Below are 22,896 nucleotides of genomic sequence, written 5' to 3'. Positions count from 1 at the left end.
CTAAAATCACTTAATGCAGTTTGTTATATCAAAAGAATAAAAAAGAAAATAATCACCTCCCATATTAATAAATACTTAAAGAGCATTGTACAATATATGATACCCACTCACAATTAAACCTCTTAATATACTAGAAATAGAGGTAACAGTTCATCGTGACAAAAAATATCTACAAGAATCCTACTGTGAAATTTATAGTTAATAGTGGGAAACTAGAAACTTTCACACTAAGATCGGGAGCAATACAAGAATGTTCCCTCTCATTAGTCCTTTTCAACATTGTGCAGAAAATATTAGGAAATTCAATTAGAAAAGCAAAAGAAATGGAATGTATATAAATTGAAAAGGAAAAATTTAACACTTTTGTTCATACACGATCTATTTAATGGGTAGAAAATCCAAGAGTAGACAAAAACTCTCATGAAATAATAAGAAATTTAGCAAATTTGCAAGGCAAAATTTTAATATACAAACTGCAACATTGCCCTATGCCATATGGCATCAATGAACAAATGTAATATGAAATATTAAGTGAATTGTTACGTTGAAAAGAAATTAAAAAAAAAAAACATCATTTACCTTAGCACCAGGAAAGAAAGAAGAATGAAAGAGAAGGAAAGAGGGAAAGAAAGAGGAAATAATATTGTTAGGTACAAATAAAATAAAATAAAATATGTATCATACCTCTAAGGAATATGCCACAAAATTCTGATGAATGCAGTTAGAACTAAATAAGTGTTTAGATGATCCAGTTTCATGGATAGGAAGATTTAAAGTTGTGAATGTATTGATTTTACTAATTTAGGTTTATAGATTTAATGAAATCCAAATCAAAATTACATCAAGTTATTTTCTGGACATTGACAAAGTGATTATAAACTTTATGTGAGAAGAAAAAGTAAGCCTAGAATAGCCAACATTATATTGAAAAGGAAGAAAGTAGAAAGATGGATGATATCCAAATTGAAGAATTTATACAAACTTGGAGAAATCATGACTGGTAGTTTGGTGTGAGATTAGATGAAGATATCAATGGAAAAAAAAAAAGCTTAGAAGAAAACCAACATAAGTATAGTTAACTGAATTTTGTCAAAAAGCAAAGACAACATGATGAAGCAAATACAGTCTTTTAAAAATGATGCTGGAACAACAGTGTCCTGTTACAAATAAAAAATGTAGAAAAACATATAAACTGAAAAAGCATTGTAGAACTAAATGTAAAACTACAATGTTTGTAGACAATAACAGAGGAGAAACCTAGATGATGTCGAGTGTGAAAATGATCATTAGATACAACGCCAACATGTAACTTATTTTTTTAAAGAAATCTCTACACCCAATATGGGGCTCAAACTTAAAATCCTGAAATCAAGTGCCATGTACTTCACTGATTTAGATAGCATAGATCACCAGGCATATCTTATTTTTAAAAAAAGAATCAATACACTGCATTTATTAAAAATTAATAAAAAATAAAATAAAAATAAAGATTTATTAAAAATAAATCTTGTGTTTTCTGAAAGAATTAAAAACAAACAGGAAACCCCAGATTCAGAGAATTTTGAAAGAATACCTTCCTAAAACATATATGTAATAATATTTTTTGTAAATATGCAGAAAACTCTTGAAATTAACAATGAAGAAAATAACTTAATTAAGAAAACAGAGGAGTCCCAAAGACCCATCACTAAAGAAGAGAGATGGCAAATAAGCATAGCATACCATGTTTCACATTACATGTCATCAGTTCTATGCAAATTAAAACATAAATAAGATATTACTACATATCTATTGAATGGTCAAAGTCCAGGCAACAACATGACTAAATGCGGATGATGATGTGGCACAACAGAAGTGATCATTTTTTACTGGCAGGATTGCAAAATGGCACAACCACTTTGGAAGATAGTTTGACTGTTTCTTAATAAAATAAACCTATCTTAACCATGCAATCCAGCAGTCCACAAAACATAAAAACATGTCCACACAAAAACTACACTGCAGGATGCCTGGGTGGCTCAGATGTTGGGTATCTGACTTTGGATCCAGTAATGGTCCCAGAATCCTGGAATCCAATCCAGCATTGAGCCTCTTGTACCATGGAGAACCTGCTTCTCCCTCCACCAGCATCTCTCCCTGCTTGTGCTCACCCTCTCTCTGACAAATAAATAAAATATTTTTTAAAAAATCATTACGTAGCTGTTTATCATAGTTTTATTTATAATTGCAAAATCTTGGAAGCTAACGGGACGTTAGCTTATCAGTCCATGTTAAGGCATGGAGGAACTTCATATGCATATTTTTAAGTGAAGGAAGCCAATTTGAAAACACTATATACTGTCTAATTCCAACTACAACATATTCTGGAATGAGCAAAACTATGAAGACACTGAAAGTTCAGTAGCTGCCAGGAGCATGTGTTGGGGAGAAATAAATTGGCAGAGCACAGAGGAGTTTGAAGGCAGTAAAACTACCTGCATGACACTATAATGACGGACATAAGTCTGCAAAAATGGGAGAGAAGGCATTTTTTTTTTATTTCCAATGCCTACTTTTTGGCCAATAACAACAACAACAACAACAAAATCACAAGGATCACAAAGAAGTAGGAAAACCTAGTCCTTATGGTAAAACAACATATATTGATAGAAACTATCCTTTAGGAAACACAAAGATGAGAATTCCTAGATTAAAAAAATAAAATTACTTGAATACGATCAAATGAGTAAATAAAAACACAGACAAATAACTAAAGGGATTTTGTTTCAAGTATCAGGTAAATAAAATGAGAATATCACCAAAGAGATATGAATTCTAAAACAAAAGAAAACAACAACAACAAAACCAAAAACAAACAAAGCAATCAGAAATTCTAAAGTTGAAAACTACAAAACCTACAGTGAAAAAGTTACCAGGGAGATACAGTGGGACATTTGAACAGTCAGAAAAAAAAAATCACTAATGAAAATGAAGGCAGGGCCACATTTGTAGATTCCGAGGAGCAATAAGTTAAAAAAGCAAAAGAGAAAAAGACAAAAAGACAAGGGAAATGTGAAGATAGCCAGTGGTATAAATGGATCATCATGAAGTAGAACAATATATGTGTTATATGAATCCCAGAAGGATATTAAAGTGAAACAGGCAGAGAGATCATCTGTCAAAAAACTGGCTAAATTTCAAAATTGATGATAGATATGATTATACAATCCAGGAAACTTAACAAAATTCAAGTAGGATACCTTCAGAAAGATCCACAAAAATACACAAAGTATCAAAATATGAAATAAGATATTGCAAGGAGCAAGAAAAATGCAACTTGTCATGTAAAAGAGAACATCAGTAAAATTATCTTCTGCGTTCTCAGCAGAAATTGAGAACTGAATACAGGGGAAAATATATTCAAAGTGATGGCAGAACAAAAACTGTTAACTGAAAATATTGTAACTCTAAAGTTATCCTTCAAAAAAAAAAAGACAAGAAAAGAAAAGAAAGAAACTAAGACATACATAAAATCAGTGAAAGGTTTTTATTACCAGGCCTGTCTTACAGGAAGTGTGAAAGGAACACTTTATTTCGGGTTGGAATAAAATAATGATGTAATATGGATTTGTAAACTTAATTTAATTTCCTAAAGCGATTAGAAGACATATATATGAGAATAATATTAGTCTGTACATGAAAAATGAGGAATTAGTTTGTGAGGAAGAAATTAATACCTAAAGTGAGGAGAAACTAGGATTCTAATAGAGTTTATAGATGTGATTAAATTTAAGAAACAAACCAGATGCATATAGGGGAAGGTAAGAAAGAGAGAGATGGAAGCAAAGCATAAAAGACTGTTAACTATAGTTAATAAACTGAGGGTTGATGGAGAAGTGGGTTGGGGTTGGGCTCATTGAGTGACAGGAATTAAGAAGGGCACTTGTGATCGGCATTAGCTGTTATATACAAGAAATTAATCAGTAAATTTACTCCTGAAACCAAAATTACCCAATATGTTAACTAACTAGAATTCAAATAAATATTTGAAACAAATAAAATTTAAGTATCAATTAAAATTCAAATTTTAAATATGTAGTATGTTATATGTAATCCCCATTATAACTTTAAAGAAAATCTTTTTAATTCTTATTTTATTATCATGTTCAATTAGCCAACATTTGGAACCTCATTAGTTTTTGATGTAGTGTTCCAAGATTCACTAGATGAGTATATCACCCTGTGCTCATCACATCCCGCACCCTCTTTAAGGCCCGTCACCCAGTTACCCCTTCTCTACTATGTATTTTATAAAACACTACCTCTGAAACAAATAATACACTATATCTTAATTAAATTTAACTTAAATTAAAAATACAATATATTATAAATATAATGATTACCAATATGGTATATATTTTGTTCACCATTTTAAGATTTTATTTATTTGGCAGAGAGACCCGGAGAGAGGGACATAAGCAGGGGGAGTGGGATAGGGAGAAGCAGGCTTCCCACTGAGCAGGGAGCATTATGAGGGGCTCAGTCCCAGGACTACGGGATCATGACCTGAGCTGAAGGCAGACACTTAGTGACTGAGCCACCCAGGTGCTGCTATTTTGTTCATTCTCTATGCCTTATTTAATAAGACCATTTCTACTTCAAGGTCATAAACACATTTCCCTTTTATATAAGAAGGAAAAGAAAGGGAATTTGACCATGCCACTACAAAATAAAACCAACTGCACACACACACAAAATACTGGGGAAATTAAGAAACAAATTATATGACATACAGAAAACAAATGGCAAAATAGCAAAATATATTCCATAATAATCAGAAATTACCTTAAATGTAAGTGGACTAAATATCCTAGTTACACCATACGTTGTCAGAATGGAATAGATATAGATGATATAGATATAGATAGATATACACACTATAAGACACTCAATGTACATTGATGAAGTTTCAATACTGTGAAAAATAAAAGTATATGAATAAAAGATAACCCATGGAAAGGATAGTCAGAAAATATGAAGTTGTAATAATATGAGAGAAAGTGGACTACAAGTCAAAAATTATTCATAAGAGTTGAGTATTCATCTTTTCTGATAAAGACGTCCATTATATAGATGGACCATATATCTTCTTTATCCAGTTGAAGGGCTTCTTGGATCTTTCCACGGTTTGCTGTTATGAACATCTTATTTTATTTTTATGTATTTTTAAATTAACTTTTTTTTCAAAGATCATATTTATGTATTTGGCAGAAAGTACAAGCAAAGGGAGCAAGAGAGGGGTAAGCAGGCACCCCACCAGCCAGGGAGCCAGATGCAGGGCTCTTAGGACCCTGGGATCATGAGCTGAGCCTAAGGCAGAAACTTAACCAACTTAGCCACCCAGGAGCCCCAAAGACGTAAAAAAATATATACTATAGTTAAATACAGAGAGCAGTACAACTAGGTAAAATTTGTGTTAAGAAATAATCCTATCACTTTGGGCCCACCCAACTCCTTCATATATGGGCATGTCCATAGAGTGGCAAAGAAAGCTTATATTTCTGAATAAAGATGCAAAGTATGCAAAAGACATTAATTTTGATGGAAAAAATGAAAACAAAAGAGAACCACAGCAGAGGAAGGTGTTTAAGGTCTCCTGGACCTGTTGGAACGGGATTAGAGAGTGATTTAGGATGGGATCTGTGGGAAAGAGGGGGAACCAAATCTGTCGCTTAAAAAAAAAAAAGGAAAAAAAAAAAGACATCTTTGAAGTCAACCCCTGGATCCCTGGTTGTAGACGAATTCTCGAAAACCAGTATCTGGCACCCCTGCGACAAACAAACTTGGAGAAAATTCTTGGGTTACCGCACAATCGGGCCCTCTTCCTCGCCGCCTCCGCCAGGGGGCTTCCGGACGGCCCTCGGCTGGGCCCCGGTGTGGGGCTGCGCAGGCCGACCGGGCTGACCTGGAGCTGGGCCCGTGGGTCGCCCCGCAGCCCCTCCTCCCGCACCGCCCCCTCCTCCCGCGCAGCGCAACGCCGGCTCCCTCGCGGCAGCGCCCGTCCGTGCGGAGGCTGCAGCGGCGCCCCCGAGGCCGGTCACGCCGGCGTCCAGGGCAGGCTCCAGGCTCGCCCGCGGCCTCCCGCCGCTCCCCGCAGCCTCGGCCGCCCCGCCCCGCCCAAGGAGAAGCCGCTCCCCGCAAAGACTTCCGGAAGGAAAAGCGCTTCTTCCCGCGTCTCCGGGTCTCCTGCTGGGCCGGCACGTGTCTGGGGAGGTGGGGAGGAGGCCCCCAAGGCGGTCTCCCCGTCGGTTGTCAGGGCCTAGCCCATCTGGGCGGCCTCGCTGCCCTGAGCGCCTCTGTCTCTGCGGGGCGCCGGGCCTCCGGGGTGGCAGCGGCGGCTCTTCTGGGCGCCGGCGGGTGGAGCGGTTGGACCCCAGCTCCAGGCAGCTGCGGGCTGCTCGGTCCCGCCGCGGCGCTGCCCTTGGCCTGCAGCTCCTCCTTGGAGCCAGGCTGGGAGGCCTCCGCAGAGGGGGTGCCTTTACCGGCTGGTGATGGCACCTGTGGGGAAAGCAAGAGGTGCGTGATGGGCGCCAGGAACAATGCACCACTAGAAATGACAGGGGACGCTTAGTCTTTATTTTACTTTATTTTTTTAAGAAAAGTTATTATGATGTGATTTGTGACGGATATTTACAACAGTACAGATCTTGATCAAGGAGGAAAGAGGGGGAAAATGCATATCACCAAATCCACATTGTTTTTAATTTTTTATTTATTTTCAGCCTGACAGTATTCATTGTTTTTTCACCACACCCAGTTCTCCATGCAATCCATGCCCTCCCTAATACCCTCCACCTGGTTCCCCCAACCTCCCACCCCCGCCCCTTCAAAACCCTCAGGTTGTTTTTCAGAGTCCATAGTCTCTCATGGTTTACCTCCCCTTCCAATTTCCCTCAACTCCCTTCTCCTCTCCATCTACCCTTGTCCTCTATATTATTTGTTATGCTCCACCAATAAGTGAAACCATATGATACTTGACTCTCTCTGCTTGACTTATTTCACTCAGCATAATCTCTTCCAGTCCCGTCCATGTTGCTACAAAAGTTGGGTATTCGTCCTTTCTGATGGAGGCATCATACTCCATAGTGTATATAGACCACATCTTCCTTATCAATTCATCCGTTGAAGGGCATCTTGGTTCTTTCCACAGTTTGGTGACCGTGGCCATTGCTGCTATAGACATTGGGATACAGATGACCCTTCTTTTCGGTACTTCTGTATCTTGGGGTAAATAATCAGTAGTGCAATTGCAGGGTCATAGGGAAGCTCTATTTATAATTTCCTGAGGAATCTCCACACTGTTCTCCAAAGTAGGCTAATGATAATGAACATTTTTTCATGTGTCTGGTAGCCATTTGTATGTCTTCATTGGAGAAGTGTCTGTTCATATCTTCTGCCCACTTTTTGATATGATTGTCTGTTTTGTGTGTGTTGAGTGTGAGGAGTTCTTTATAGATCCTGGATATCAACCTTTTGTCTGTACTGTCATTTGCAAATATATTCTCCCATTCTGTGAGTTGCCTCTTAGTTTTGTTGATGGTTTCCTTTGCTGTGCAGAAGCTTTGGATCTTGATGAAGTCCCAAAAGTTCGTTTTTGCTTTTGTTTCCTTTGCCTTTGGACACATTTCTTGAAAGAAGTTGCTGTGGCTGATATCAAAGAGGTTACTGCCTATGTTCTCTTCGAGGATTCTGATGGATTCCTGTCTTACGTTGAGGTCTTTTATCCATTTCGAGTTTATCTTTGTGTACGGTATAAGAGAATGGTCGAGTTTCATTCTTCTACATATAGCTGTCCAGTTTTCCCAGCACCATTTATTGAAGAGACTGTCTTTTTTTCCACTGGATGTTTTTTCTTGCTTTGCCGGAGATGATTTGACCATAGAGTTGAGGGTCCATATCTGAGCTCTCTACTCTGTCCACTGCTCTATGTGCCTGTTTTTATGCCAGTACCATTCTGTCTTGGTGATCACAGCTTTGGAGTAAAGCTTGAAATCAGGTAACATGATGCCGCCAGTTTTATTTTTGTTTATCAACATTTCCTTAGTGATTCAGGGTCTTTTCTAATTCCAAACAAATTTTAGTATTATTTTCTCCAGCTCTTTGAAAAATACTGGTAGAATTTTGATCGGAATGGCATTAAAAGTATAGATTGCTCTAGGCAGTATAGACATTTTAACAGTGTTTATTCTTCCGATCCAAGAGCATGGAATGGTCTTCCATCTTTTGTGTCTTCTTCAATTTCTTTTAGGAGTGTTCTGTAGTTCCACGATTACAGATCCTTTACCTCTTTGGTTAGGTTTATTCTGAGGTATCTTATGTTTCTTGGTGCTATAGTAAATGGAATCGATTCTCTAATTTGTCTTTCTGTATTTTCATTGTTAGTGTATAAGAAAGCCACTGATTTTTGGACATTGACTTTGTATCCTGCCACGTTACTGAATTGCTATATGAGTTCTAGTAGTTTGGAGGTGGAGTCTTTCGGGTTTTCCATATAAAGAATCATGTCATCTGCGAAGAGAGAGAGTTTGACTTCTTCACTGCCAATTTTGATACCTTTTATTTCTCTTTGTTGTCTGATTGCTGTTGCTAGGACTTCTAATACTATGTTGAACAAGAGTGGTGAGAGTGGGCATCCTTGTCGTGTTCCTGATCTCAATGGGATGGCTGCAAGTTTTTTCCCATTAAGGATGATATTTGCTGTGGATCTTTCATAGATAGATTTTACGAAGTTCAGGAATGGTCCCTCTATCCCTATATTTGAAGTGTTTTAATCAGGAACGGATGCTGGGTTTTGTCAAATGCTTTTTCTGCATCAACTGAGAGGACCATGTGGTTTTTCTCCCTTCTCTTATTGATTTGTTCTATCACATTAATTGATTTGTGAATGTTGAACCATCCTTGTAAAACATGGATGAATCCCACCTGGTCATGGTGGATAATATTTTAATGTGCTGTTGGATCCTGTTTGCTAGGATCTTGTTGAGAATGTTAGCATCCATATTCATCAGGGATATTGGTCTGAAATTCTCCTTTTTGGTAGGGTCTTTGCCTGGTTTGGGGATCAGGGTAATGCTGGCTTCCTAAAAAGAGTCTGGAAGTTTTCCTTCAGCTTCAATTTTTTGAAACAGCTTCAGGAGAATAGTTGTTATTTCTTCATTGAAAGCTTGATAGAATTCCCCAGGGAATCCTTCAGGTCCTTGGCTCTTGTTTTTTGTGAGGTTTTTGATCACTGCTTCAATCTCCTTACTAGATATCGGTCTATTCAGGTTGTCAATTTCTTCCTGGTTCAATATTGGGAGTTTGTAGTTTTCCAGGGATGCATCCATTTCATATAGGTTAGTTAACTTATTCACACATAACTGTTGATAATAACTTGGGATGGTAGTTTCTACTACTTTGTGTTAGTTGTGATCTCTCCCTTTTCATTCATTATTTTATTAATTTGAGCTTTCTCTCATTTCTTTTGGATTATTATGGCCAAGGATTATTCGATCTTATTGATTCTTTTGAAAAAAATGGCTTATAGATTCATGGATATGTTCTACTCTATCTCTAGTTTCTACCTCATTGATCTTTGCTCTAATCTTGATCATTTCCCTTCTTATGTGTGGAGTTGCTTTTATTTGTTGTTGATTCTCCAGTTCTTTAAGGTGTAGAGAGAGCTGGTGTATTCTAGATTTTTCAATTTTTTTGAGGGAGGCTTGGATGGCTATGTATTTCCCCCTAAGGACCCCTTTGCTGTGTCCCATAGGTTTTCGATTGAAGTGTCTTCATTCTCATTGGTTTCCATGAATTGTTGAAGTTCTTCTTTGATCTCCTGGTTGATCCAAGCATTCTTAAGCAAGGTGGTCTTTAGCTTCCAGGTGTTTGAGTTCTGTCCAAACTTTTCCTTGTGATTGAGCTCCAGTTTCAAAGCATTGTGATCTGAGAATATGCAGGGAATCATCTCAGTCTTTTGGTGTCAGTTGAGCCCTGATTGGTGACCCAGTATGTGGTCTATTCTGGAGAAGGTTCCATGTGCACTTGAGAAGAATGAGTATTCTGTTGTGTTAGGGTGGAATGTTCTGTATATATCTAGGAGGTCCATCTGGTCCTTTGAATGTGTCATTCAATTCTCTTGTTTCTTTATTGATTTTCTGCTTGGATGATCTGTCTATTACTGAGAGAGGCCTGTTAAGGTCTCCTACTATTAATGTATTCATATCAATATGAGTCTTTATCTTGATTAATAGTTTTCTTACGTAATTGGCTGCTCCCATATTGGGGGCATATATATTTACAATTGTTAGATCATCTTGGTGGATAGTCCCTTTAAGAATTATGTAGTGTCCTTCTGTATCTCTGACTACAATATTTAGTTTAAAATCTAATTTATCTGATATGAGAATCGCTACCCCAGCCTTCTTTTGAGGCCCACTGGCATGAAAGATGCTTCTCCATCCCTTCACTTACAGTCTGGATGTATCCTTAGATTCAAAATGCGTCTCTTGTAGACAACATATGGATGAGTCCTGTCATTTTATCCAATCTGCAACCCTGTGTCATTTTATGGGCGCATTTAGGCCATTCACATTGAGAGTGATTATTGAGATACGTTTTTATTGACACCGTGTTACCTTTCAAGTCTTTCTTTCTGTAGATTGTCTCTATATTTCTGTTCAATGCTATTCTTAGGATTTTTCCTCTTTTATAGAACCCCCTTAGTATTTCCTGCAGTGTAGGCTTGGTGGTCGCATACTCTTTTAGGCCTTGCCAGTCTTGGAAACTCTTTATCTCTCCATCCATTTGGAATGTCAGTCTTGCTGGATAAATTATTGTTGGCTGCATGTTCTTCTCATTTAGTGCCCTGAATATATCTTGCCAGTCCTTTCTGGCTTGCCAGGTTTCTGTGGACAGGTCTGGCATTATTCGATGGGTTTTCCTCTGTACGTAAGGAGCTTCTTTGTCCTAGCTGCCTTCAAGAGGGCCTACCTACAGTTATAATTTTTCATTCTCACTATTAGGTGTCTGGGGAACTTTCAAGAATATATAATCTTGGGGGAAAACCGTTTTGCCTCTAGTACATGAACACTGGTTCCATCCCCGAGATTGGGAAAATTTTCATGGAGAACTAGTTCCACTATATCTTCTAGACTTCTTTCTTTCTCCTCACCTGCAGGGATCCCAATAATTCTGACATTGGAACGTTTCATGGCATCATTTATTTCCCTGATTCTGTTTTCGTGGCTTCTAAGTTGTTTGTTCCAGGCCTCCTCCTGATCCTTTCTATCTGTTTGTCCTCTAGCTCACTAATTCTATTTTCTGTCTCAGTTACCCTAGCTTTTAGAGAATTTAGATTAGATTGGAACCCATTGAGAGCATTGTGAACATCATCCCTGGTGGCTTTCAGTTCTGCTGTAATATTGTGAACCTCATCCCTGGTGGCTTTCAGTTCTGCCCTAATCAATTCCATTTGGTCATCCATGGCTTTCTCCAACCTAAGTATTGCCTGGATAATTGTTAGCCTGAATTCCCTTTCCAACATATTGTCTACATCAATAGCCATTAGCTCTGTTGCAGAAGGCCCATCCTCTGTATTTTTCTTCTGTTGGGGATTCCTCCTCCTAGTCATTTTGGTGAGAGATGGCTGAACGGATGTAGCTGGATATATTGACTCTGGTGCAGTCAAGGTGCATCCTGGAATGCTTCTGAGGACTCAGGATTCCCCACCCAAACGAGAGTAAAAAGAAAAGAAAAAGAAAAAGAGAGAGGGAGAGAGACAGGGAAAAAAGGGATGATAAAAGAGAAGCCTCAGCCTAAATGGGCCCCAAGGTAAGATTTATGAAGTATACAAACAAAAATGGAGAAACAAAAAGAGTGATAAAGTATATGGCAAGAGAAAAAAAAATATATATATATATATATATAATACAAGCAAAAAAAAAAAAAAGAAAGAAAGAAAGAAAGAACCTCGTCAAAAAGAACCCAAGTATAAGATTTATATACTATCAGGACAAACACAAATACACAGAAACACTGGCAGAAGAAAAAGATTTGAGAGCGGTTATAAATTATCAGTGTGGGCGACGAAGGTTATTTCGATTCTTCATGGATGTATCCTGATATCTTTTTTAAAGGACTCATCTTTCCTTAGATAAAGGGGGATTAAAAATTGGTTTGCCTATAGGGGTATCATTGATTTGGGAAATGAGATTACCTTGAAGTTTATCTGTATATGAATATTAAAAAATAAAAATAAAAAAGAATAATCTTAACTAAACTAAACTAATATTTTAAAAAAGATTAAAAAATAGAAAAGCAAAAGAAAAACATGCGTATATGTATCAAAAATTTCAGGCTAAAAGGTTATTATGGAATTTGATGTACTGGACATCTCACTGTGATGGTAAATAGGTTAAAATTATCTTTATATAAAAAATAATGAAACAGAATAGTGGGAACGAATTAAAAATAAAAGTTGTATCTATGAAGTAGTGGTGGTTGTTCTCTTGTCGTCTTTTTCCTTTTTCTTTTTTTTTTTTCCTGGTTGGTTTACTGGGGGAGGGGTCTGCCATGTGGGTTTTCAGGCAATGTTTCCTGAGTTAGGTCCTCCCACCCCTGTCAAGGGGATGGGCTCTGAGGAAACCTGCTTTTTCAGGCTTTTGTTCTCTGGAGGTTTTTATGTTTCTTTGTTCATTTTTGTTGTTGTTGTTTGTTTGTTTTGTTTTGTTTTTATCTTGCCTTGACAGCTTTTGATGGTTTTTGGAGGTTTAGAGGAAAGCAAACTGCACCCGGACCTCCCTCTCAGAGAGAAGCCTCAGTCTGTTCCCTTCTGTGTGTTGCAGAGCACATAAATTCCCCCTAGGCTGCTGACAGGGCTGGTTCTGAGTCGCGGTCCCTGGGGACACAGGAACTCCTGTTTGTACCCAGATCCACGACAGTGGTGGCTGTCTGGGCAGCTCCCGACTGCCAGAGAGGTTAAAAGCAGCAATCGCACACTGAGATTTTCCCGCTGGCCTGGGCTGGGAGTGCCTGGTCTTTCTGGGTCCCAGAGTGCCAGGCTTGCAGCTTTGCCCACCTCTCTCAGGGGAGGGTGTGGGAAGCGTGCGTCTCAGGCTCTGATAGCACGGCATGACGCTTGAATGGAGAGTGCAAAAAGGCTTCTGCCTGCTGGCGAGGCCCCCATCCCCTCACAGGAGCTGGTCTCCACGTGCTCTCAGGCGCTCTGGTGGCTCAGGGACCAAGACCTGGTTTCTCCACCGCACTTTCTCTGGCTCAGCGCCAGGGGTGGCTGTCTTGGGTCCAGGGACTTAAGCCCCTGTCCCTAACTGTCCCAATTCCCACAATTTACCCCCATGATCCTTTGCTCTTTTGGAGTGCTTTCACCAGACTCCAAGTTAATGCTGGTCCCCAGATGCAAGGCACTCTCGTACTTGGGTATTACTTTCTAATGGGTCACATCTGTTGGCTCTCTCCCCCTTTTGTTTATCTTCTGATACCAGTCCGACGTTCCCACTCTGCTTTACCTGCCCACTGGTGTCTTCTCCCCCTGTAGAGATCCAGACGCATATAGTTCTGATCTCAGGCTGATTTCATGGGTGATTGGAGTACTTTGGTAGGTAATCAGCTCACTTTAGGGTACAGGTTGAAACGGTGCCTCCCCCTACTTCCCCAACATCTTGTCTCCTCTCTCTCTGGGAAATTTTGGCATCTTCTCCTTGAACCTGATAGTCTGAAGTTTTCTAATGGTTTGTTGTATACACTTTCTGTCCTTCAATGTGCTGAGCACACAGAGGGTATCTAGTTCTGAAAAGTTATGTCCTTCTAGTCTGGGAAAATGCATTATTTCTGTAATGTTTACCTCCCTCTGTTCTCCCCTGGAAATTTCTGTTACCAAGATGTTGGGCCTCCCAGGTCAGTCCTCTAATTGTTTCTTTTTATTTATTTATTATTTTATTTTATTTTATTTTATTTTTTTTATTTTCAGCATAACAGTATTAATTGTTTTTGCATCACACCCAGTGCTCCATGCAATATGTGCCCTCCCTAATACCCACCTTATTGACATATGATTTTCTCAGGTTATCTCCTGATTCTTCCACTGGCTTTACTCACCAGAATGCACTTTCCATGAAGACAGGAATCGGTCTGCTTCGCCAACCTGTGTGTCCCAGCACCTAGCACAGCACCATGCATGGAATGGGCAGTGGGTGAATATTGTTGAATGAGTGGATATTTTTCGATTTCTGAAAGTTTCCTCCTGTTTTCTGACTGGCCCTTTGAGAGCATCCCACTTGTGGATGCGCCGTCATCTCTTACGCTCCTGACAATATTATTTGGAGATTCTAGAAACTTCCTTTTGCTCTCTACACTGACTTCCTTTGTGCCCTCCAAGTCCCTAAACTGGCGATGGTTTTTGTCTCTTTTTCCCAGTCAGCACTTTTCTAAAATTGGTCTCTTAGATGATCTGCTTATATTCACAGATCAGGCCCTAAATGCTGGCTGGAAACTCTGAGTATATGCATGAAGGCAGTGGGCCTCATGGCCGTATGATCAGGCCCTGGATCCAAAGCCCCTAAATGTGAGGATCTGTGGGTATCTTCTGCTGGGTGGGACTGTTACTCTGGAAGCAGACCTTTAGCCTCGTGCCTTAAGGATTGTATTTCTCCCTCCACTCACCTACGCCTGAATCTGGGAGGCAAGGGTCTCTCCGGTCCAATCTCAGCAGAAAGCAGAAATCCAGCCTTCTGCCACGATGGGAGAAGAGGTAGGTGATTGATCGAAGGTCTCCTTAGGCAAACTCTGAACTGGTCCTCCCGTGTTTGGGCCCTCGGGCACCCCCTTTTCCCATTCCTGAGACACTGTGTTGCTGTTGCCACACAAGGCACCTAGCCTCTTCCCACCTTCGTTGCCTGCAGACTGTGCTTGTTTACCATTGTGCATCAGCTCCCCAGCTTCCAAAACTGACCTTTCCCATCCGTGGTTGTCTCTTTTCCCACTCTTTTTGCCCTGGTGATTTTGTATTTTATGTATTTATATATTTTATTTCTTCACTCCTATTTTATTAGAACATGGGTGGAGATAAAGAAGGAATTCTATCCACCACGTTGACCTCACAGCCATCTATTGCTATGGCAACACCAAAGTAAGGCCAGTAGAGCTTTGCACTAAGATATGTGCACGTCATGGTACCCAAAATTAAAAGTCAGGTTTACATCCTTCGAGAGCTGTCAGTCTTGTGGGAAAGACAAACAGATCTTTACTGTAAAGATGCTCTAATGGAGCTGTGTCGGGGCAGCAGCAAGCCCCCAAGGAAGGACCTGGAGGACCACCTGGAGCCCCACTCCTTTCCTCCAAACAGAGATTAATGTGCAAGTTAAATGTATGTAAATTGCTTGAGAAAGTGGGCACTCTTCAGAAGCTAGCCTCCCCTTTTTTTAAAGTGGGAAAGAAAAAGATATTTCATGCATAACATGGGACTCAGATATGCAGAACTAGAACTTTCTTTGCTTTCTGTACCACTCACCTTGCTCTTCAGCCACCATTCCCATGAATGGTGAAACAATTTGCCACTTCAAGGTAACCATCTTCTGATTTTAAAGTCATTGTGTACAGGTCAATTTTTAATCAAGTCAATCTTTTGCTGCCTGCCTTCCCAAAAGCGAATGAAACATCATAGGCGGTAGTCTGTCATCCTAGCATCTGAAACACAGTATCTGGGTCTTGGGCACTGGCCTCTCTCCTCTCTGCCTCCACTACTGATGTGCGCCCAGCCTCTCCTGGCTAACACCCCATGGCTGGGCTCTCCCAGGTTCTAACAGTGCCACAGTCCTTGGCTTTGCACTGCACACTCTGTTTCCCCTACTGGCCACTCCCCTTTCCCCCAAAGTAGCACAGCTGACTGTTCATCCTCAGCCTCTTTCAGTCTTCCTCTCAAAGAGCCTTAGGGATTTCTGTGGATGTCTGCCATGACCCACTGAAGGCAGGGGAGGGGATGTTTCCTGAAGGCCTCTCTGCCTGTCATGGCACACTGTCACTTTTACTCTACTAGTGCTCTGGCAGCTCAGAGCAAGATGGTCTCCTTCTGCAACTCCAGGAGGGAACAAAATACCAGACTAGCTGCTCTGCTGTTCCCAAAACTAAGCCTCTTAACTACACCTTCCCCCACCCAACACACAGGAGCCTTTGTCTCCAAAGGGTAAGAGGGTGTAGGGAGCAGGTCTCTAAACTCTTGGTCACCACAAACCTTTCCTATCATGTCCTTCCCAATGCCTGCTGCTCATTCCGCCCACCCAGCCCAGCTCCCAGAAGGGGCTTTTCCTTTCCATTTTCATATTCTCTCCTTATTGCTCTGTGGATTTTAGTGACACTCTGTGCTCTTACTCCCTAGACTCTGGCTCTTGCTATTTTTTAGGGAGACTCTCAAAATTTGATCAATCTTTCTCAAAAAACCCTGATTCTAACCTTCACCAGTATTTCTCTGAAATGAGTTTTTGGAACCAGTTTCTGGAAGTGAAAAGATGAATGCACTTTCCTTATTCTCTGCTAGTTCTGTCATCCCCCTTGATACAGTGGATGCCTCTGACTCCAGGAAGGAAAAATGCATCAGGGAACTCTCAGCTTGCAGTAAGGTTTGTGTGTATGCAGGTGGGGGTGGGGTGGGGTGGGGGAGTGAGGTTCAGTCTGCCTTCTTTGGATCAGCTCTCCCACTAAAATAAAAAATTAATGGTGAGCAGAACATTTTCAAACCTCACTGTTAAAGCCAAAAAATGGGGATATCTCAGACCAGCTGCGAGAAAAAGGAGATTAGTAAGCAGACTATTAGAACATCAGAGCCACTGATTCCCTGTGGGCACTTGCCAATACTCCTCACTTAAGCTTTCAATCAGCAGATATACACACCAACAAAGAATTCAAAGCCTAGATCCCTCACAAGCTGGGGAACCTGATGGGTATCTTCCCCCACGTTAAGCTGGACAAAGAAGGAGCTTTGTCCTTCAGGGTCTAGATCTTAACCCACCTTGTCCCCCAAGTCCTAGAGGACTTCAGAGAAGCCCTAGTACTAAGGCAAGCCAAAGAAGAAAAAGGCAAGGATAAAATATCGATAGGAAGAAACGGCCGCACATCAGCCTTCCCTTGACTAATTCTGGAATTAGTCAAAGAACATTAAGTCGACACCTTCATTTAAGGTCATCTGTGACTTTCAGTAACTCCAGGGACCTGGGAGACAGAAACAGGAACTTCTCTGGAGGAGAGCATATCTATCTGACACCCAGTCGAAAGCCCCCCAGCAAGTGATTAGTCAGGGGCATTAACTGGCAAGTAGTCAAAAATCCTACAGAAATCAGACCATCATTTCAAGAGTTGAAGAAACGATGTTTGATAAAACTCAGTTATGACAAAAGCTCTTAAATGGAAAATAGCTGGGAATGTTTCTTAAAGTAACCTATTTGTCAGGGTAGACCAGGTCAGTCTACCATAACAAATCCCCCAATTTTAAGAGCTTATCACATTTTAAGAATGTTTCTCTCTCATTAGATAAATCCCATGTAGACCTTGAAGGGCTACAGGGCAATTCCCTGCCCAGCTGTGTCTCAGGAATCCCAGTAGACTCCGCCCATGACTTTGCATCCTTAATTTCAGCTTTCAGATTCACTCTAAAAGAGTTGGAGGATCAGCAAGAGTCTTTATGGCCAAGACTAGATGAGCTGGACATCACTTCCACCTACATCCCATTGACTACAGCTCAGTGAGATCACAGAAACCCAACCTAATATCAAGAAAAACAGATATATTAGCTTACAGTATTCCCAGAAAGAAGGGAAAACAGAGTTTTAATGAACACATGGCATTGTCTTTGCCACAACTGAAAAAGGATAGCTACAGAAAACTTGCAGTAGACATCATATGTAATACTTAAACTCAAAAGCTTTTCCTCTGATAGTGGCGACAAGGCTCCCTAATACCACCTCTATTTGGTATCATGCTAGAGATCTTCAGTGGTGCAATGAGAAACACAAAAGGCAGAGGGATTGGGAATGCAGCAAATTTGTCGGTATTTTCAGATGGTATATTTTGGACACAGAAAATTCAAAAGACTGTACAAATAAACAATTAAATAAGAGAGTTTAGCAAGGTTACTAGATATGCATTCAGGATGCCTAAATCATATGTCTATATATTAACAAGAAGCAGAATAAAAAAGTATATTTTAAATCCCATTTATAGGGGCACCTGGGTTGCTCCATGGGTTAAGTCTCTGCCTTCGGCTCAGGTCATGATCTCAGGGTCGTAGGATCAAGCCCCACATCAGGCTCTCTGCTTGGCAGGGAGTCTTCTTCCCCCTCTCTCTCTCTGCCTGCTTCTCTGCCTACTTGTGATCTCTGTCTGTCTAATAAATAAATACAGTATTTTAAAGAGTGAATAAATAAATAAAGTCCACTTATAGTGGAATCCAAAAAATCAAGTGTCTAGGAACAAGTCTTACAAAAGATGCTTAGGCTCTCTATAAGATATACTGTAAAACTTTATTTATGGATATTTAAGAAGATCTAAACAAATGGAAAAATATACGATGCTTGTGGATTGGGCAGCTAAAAACTGTAAAGACTTGAGTTCTCCCTAAATTGAATTATAAATTTTGTTCAATGCCTATCAGAATTTCAGCAGGTTTTGGGGGGTAAAGGCAAAGGAGAGGTGCCTCTTTTGTGGAATCTGAAAAGCTCGTTCTGAAATGTATATGGGAAGTACGAAAAGTCAGGAATTGCCAAGCCACTCCTGAAGCAGAAGCCGGTGAAAGGATTTGCTTAACCAGATACCAAGATGTGTAATAAAGCTATATTAAGTCAAGCAGTGTGCTGTTGCACAGTGCTGGGATAATAGAGCAAAGAACAGAACAACAGAGAAGCAGGGCCTTGTACAGATGAGCACTGGTATTCAACACATGGTTGGCAGAGCACAGCAGCAGGGTGGACGAGGGCTTCTTGGTAACCACTGCTGGGATAATGGACTATCCAAATGAAAATAAATTAATAGGATTCACATCGTGCACAAAGTCCCAAATGTGAAAAAGAAAACTGTAACCTTTTTATGAGATAATATAGGAAAATGTCTCCATAATACATAATGCACTGGCCATAAAGGAAAAACAAAAACAAAACAAAACTAATAACCCAATCCAACTACATTAAAATTAAGCACTTTCTTTTTTTATTATTTTGAAAGAATTCCATTAAAAAAGAACAGTAAGGCAAGCCATTAAACAAGAGGGTATTTATGACACCTATAACCAACGAACAAAGTCTCATATGTAGAATATGTGAAGAACTCTACTAATCAATGATAAAGAAGAAGACAACCCAAAATATGGGCAAAATATTTGAACAGGCACTTTCACAAAAACAATTAAGCCTGAATCTTTAATAATATATACGAATAAATGTTCAGTATCACTAGTGAGCAGGAAAATGAACTTTAAAACAAGAGTGAAATTTAATTGCATGTCTCTCAGATTGGGTAGATCCTGACTGTAACCTTCTGTGGCATGGCTCAGGGCAAACGAAACTCACCTTTACAGCTGGTTGGAGGGCAAATAGCTACAATAAATATATAGATAAAATGTAACACAGCCATGAAAACACAAAACACATGTGGATTGAAAAAGAGTTATAAAGTATATCCTGCTTTTATCATCACCTAGATTAAGACACAAACACTTTGGGCACACCAGATATTCCCACCACAAGCCCCACTGGGATGGCAGTTAATCACTACTCTTACGTTTTAGTAGTAATTCTCTGTCCTGTATAGTTTTACCATGTATTTATGCAGACTTAAAAAAACATAGGTTCATTTGCCTTCTGAAACTTACAAATGGAATCAGTCTGAATATATTCTTTTGTTCAGCCTTTTTCACTTTATGTAAATGGAACTCATATAATCCAACCAGTCCTAATGCTGCATAACCTTCCATTGCAAGATTATATACTTGGTTTGAGTCTGTCTTTGGACACCTGCCCTATGACTCAGCAGGTCCACCCTTGGATGTGTGTCCTAAGACATGCATGGCTCTTTGCACAGGGAGACTTGGGGAAGGATGTCCTTAGCAGCACGGTTTGTAATTGTCCAAAGCTGGACTCCAACCAAGTCCACCAACAGTAAAAGACATCAATTATTTAGCAACTGTACTGTATGGGTGGCTCACACTGGCACGTGCCACTATCAACAACCCCACCCAACATCACCAAGTTAGAAAATATAATTGACTAATGATCCCATTTCACATACAGGAAAACTGAAGTTTACATGACCATGTATTTTATTTTTCCACATAAGTTGATAATTGCCAAGGGTGCATTATGGTGTGATGGATCTGGAGCCCCCACCCAAGGCTCTTGGGGTCCTGCTCAGAGTCTTTTCATACTGGTTCTCTGTAGCTTCTGCCATGTCACTCTCGTTCTGAGCTTCAAGTGTTCCATTCTCCAGTCCCTGAGCCATACTGCATCACTCATCAGCACAACCCACATCTTTCCCATAGTAGGCCTTCCTGTTCCTCCTAGACCCACCCCTTCACACCTCCTTCCCTCCTCCCACCTATCTGGTCCATGCTCCAGCCCTTCCCTTCATCTTTGATTCACAAGACCCCCTCTTTGGATATAAGAAACTGCACATCACTGTTGCCCCATCCATGATTAGGGGATGATGGTGCCTCTGTGTTCTGACCCTAACTCTCCACACTGCCATCTGGGCACCCTGTTTGGCCACCCCCTCACAGTCCAGCTCTCAGGATAAGTATGATTCTGGACTGTGGCCAACTGGAGAAGCACATGATGACTGGGGCAGCATATACCCTTGCCTGAGGGGGTGGCCCAGCAGGAGAGAATGCCCAAGTCTGCCCCCACTCAGAATGAGGCCCAGAGAGTTTCCAGGTGGCTGGGTGGTCACTGTTGGCACATAACACACACCCCTGCTCTCCCTTGCCTAGGAATGTACCAGGTGATTGGGGGTATCATCTCTCCTGTCAACAACCACTACAGGAAGCAAGACCTTGTGGCTGCCCACCACTGGGTGGCCATGGCCCGGCTGGCCCTGCAGATGTCTGACTGGGTCCAGGTGGTCCCCTGGGAAAGCGAGCAGCTGCAGTGGATGGAGATGGTGAAGGTGCTGAGGTAATAGCAGGGCATGGTTTTGTGTGAGCACCAGGGGTCATGGGACACAGCTGCAGAACCTGTGGGTGAAAGTACGGACCAAGTACGAAGTAGGGCTTCAGCCAGGCTTGCACAGCTAAAATATTAGAAGTGCTTCCTTTCAGAGGGAGAGAGACACACAGACTCACTCTCAAGGAGGGCCAGAGTGAAAACAGTCACAACCCACTGCCTTTCAGGATGCACTTTCTAGAAGTGCCCAATCTTGTTTCAGAGGGCTGTCTCCTCAGGCTCCAGTGTGGCCACCTAGTAGTTGTGAGGTGGGGCACTTAACATTCTGAGCCACATTTCTCACTTGCAGAATGGGGACAATAAAACCTAATGAGTACTTATTAAAAGTAAGGAAATCGGGGGGGAGACAAGATGGCGGGGAAGTAGGAGGAGGCGCCTTTTCAACCTGTACCCTAAAGTGAGCTGATTACCTACCAAAGAACTCCGATCACCCATGAAATCAGCCTGAGATCAGAATTATACACGTCTGGATCTCTACGGGGGGCAGAAGACGACAGTGGGCAGGTAAAGTGGAGTGGGGACGTTGGACTAATATTGGAAGATAAACAAAAGGGGGAGGGAGCCACCAGAGGCGACCGATTGGAAAATAATAACCCAATAAGAGAGTGCCCTGTGTCTGGGGACCAGCATTAACTTGGAGTCTGGTTGAAAGCACTCAAAAGAGCAAAGGACCGCGGGGGGAAATTGTGGGAATCGGGGCGGCTAGGGACAGGGGCTTAAGTCCCCAGACCCAGGACAGCCTCCCCTGGTGCTGAGCCAGAGAAAGTGCGGTGGAGAAACCTGGTCTTTGTCCCTGAGCCACCAGTGCACCCGAGAACGAGTGGAGTCCGGCTCCCGTGAGGGCTGGGGGCCACACCAGACAGCAGAACACCAGACGGCACCTTGCTGGAGATGCGTGCGTGCCTCACCCTCCCCTGAGAGAGGTGCAGGAACGCCCATAGAGCCAGAGACGCCGCACCCCAAACCCTCCCCTGGGAGAGGTGTGCACAAGCCTGGCGCTCTTAGCCCTGGCCAGCGGGAAAATCTCAGTGTGCAATCGCTGCTTGGAACCTCTCTGGCAGTCTGGACCTGCCCAGACAGCCACCGCTGCCTTGGTTTTGCGTACAAGCAGGAGATCCTGCGTCCCCAGGGACCGCGACTCAGAACCTGGTCTGCCAGCGGCCCAGTGGCTGCAGCACCTGCAGGGGAGCAGACTGAGGCTTCTCTCTGAGAGGGAGGTTGGGGTGCAGTTTTCTTTCCTCTAAACCTCCAAAAACCATCAAAAGCTGTCAAGGCGAGAGAAAAGAAGTGAACAAACATAAAAACCTCCAGAGAACAAAAGCCTGAAAAAACCAGTTTCCTCAGAGCCCACCCCCTTGCGGGGGGCGGGAGGACTTAACTCAGGGAACATCATTGACTGAAAACCCACGTGGCAGCCCCCTCCCCCAGAAAACAAATCAGGAAAGAAAAAAAAAAAAAAGACTACAAGAGATAAACCACCACTACTTCATAGATACAACTTTTATTTTTAATTCTTTCCCACTATTCTGGTTCATTTTTTTTCTTTTTTTTATATAGATAATTTTGTAACCTATTTACCATCACAGTGAGATGTCCAGTACATCAAATTCCATAATAAACTTCTAACCTGAATTTTTTGATACATACACATGTGTTTTTCTTT

Source organism: Martes martes (genome assembly GCF_963455335.1).
Source record: "Martes martes genome assembly, chromosome: 5".
Taxonomy (NCBI): domain Eukaryota; kingdom Metazoa; phylum Chordata; class Mammalia; order Carnivora; family Mustelidae; genus Martes; species Martes martes.
Note: the sequence above shows the minus strand (reverse complement) of the source record.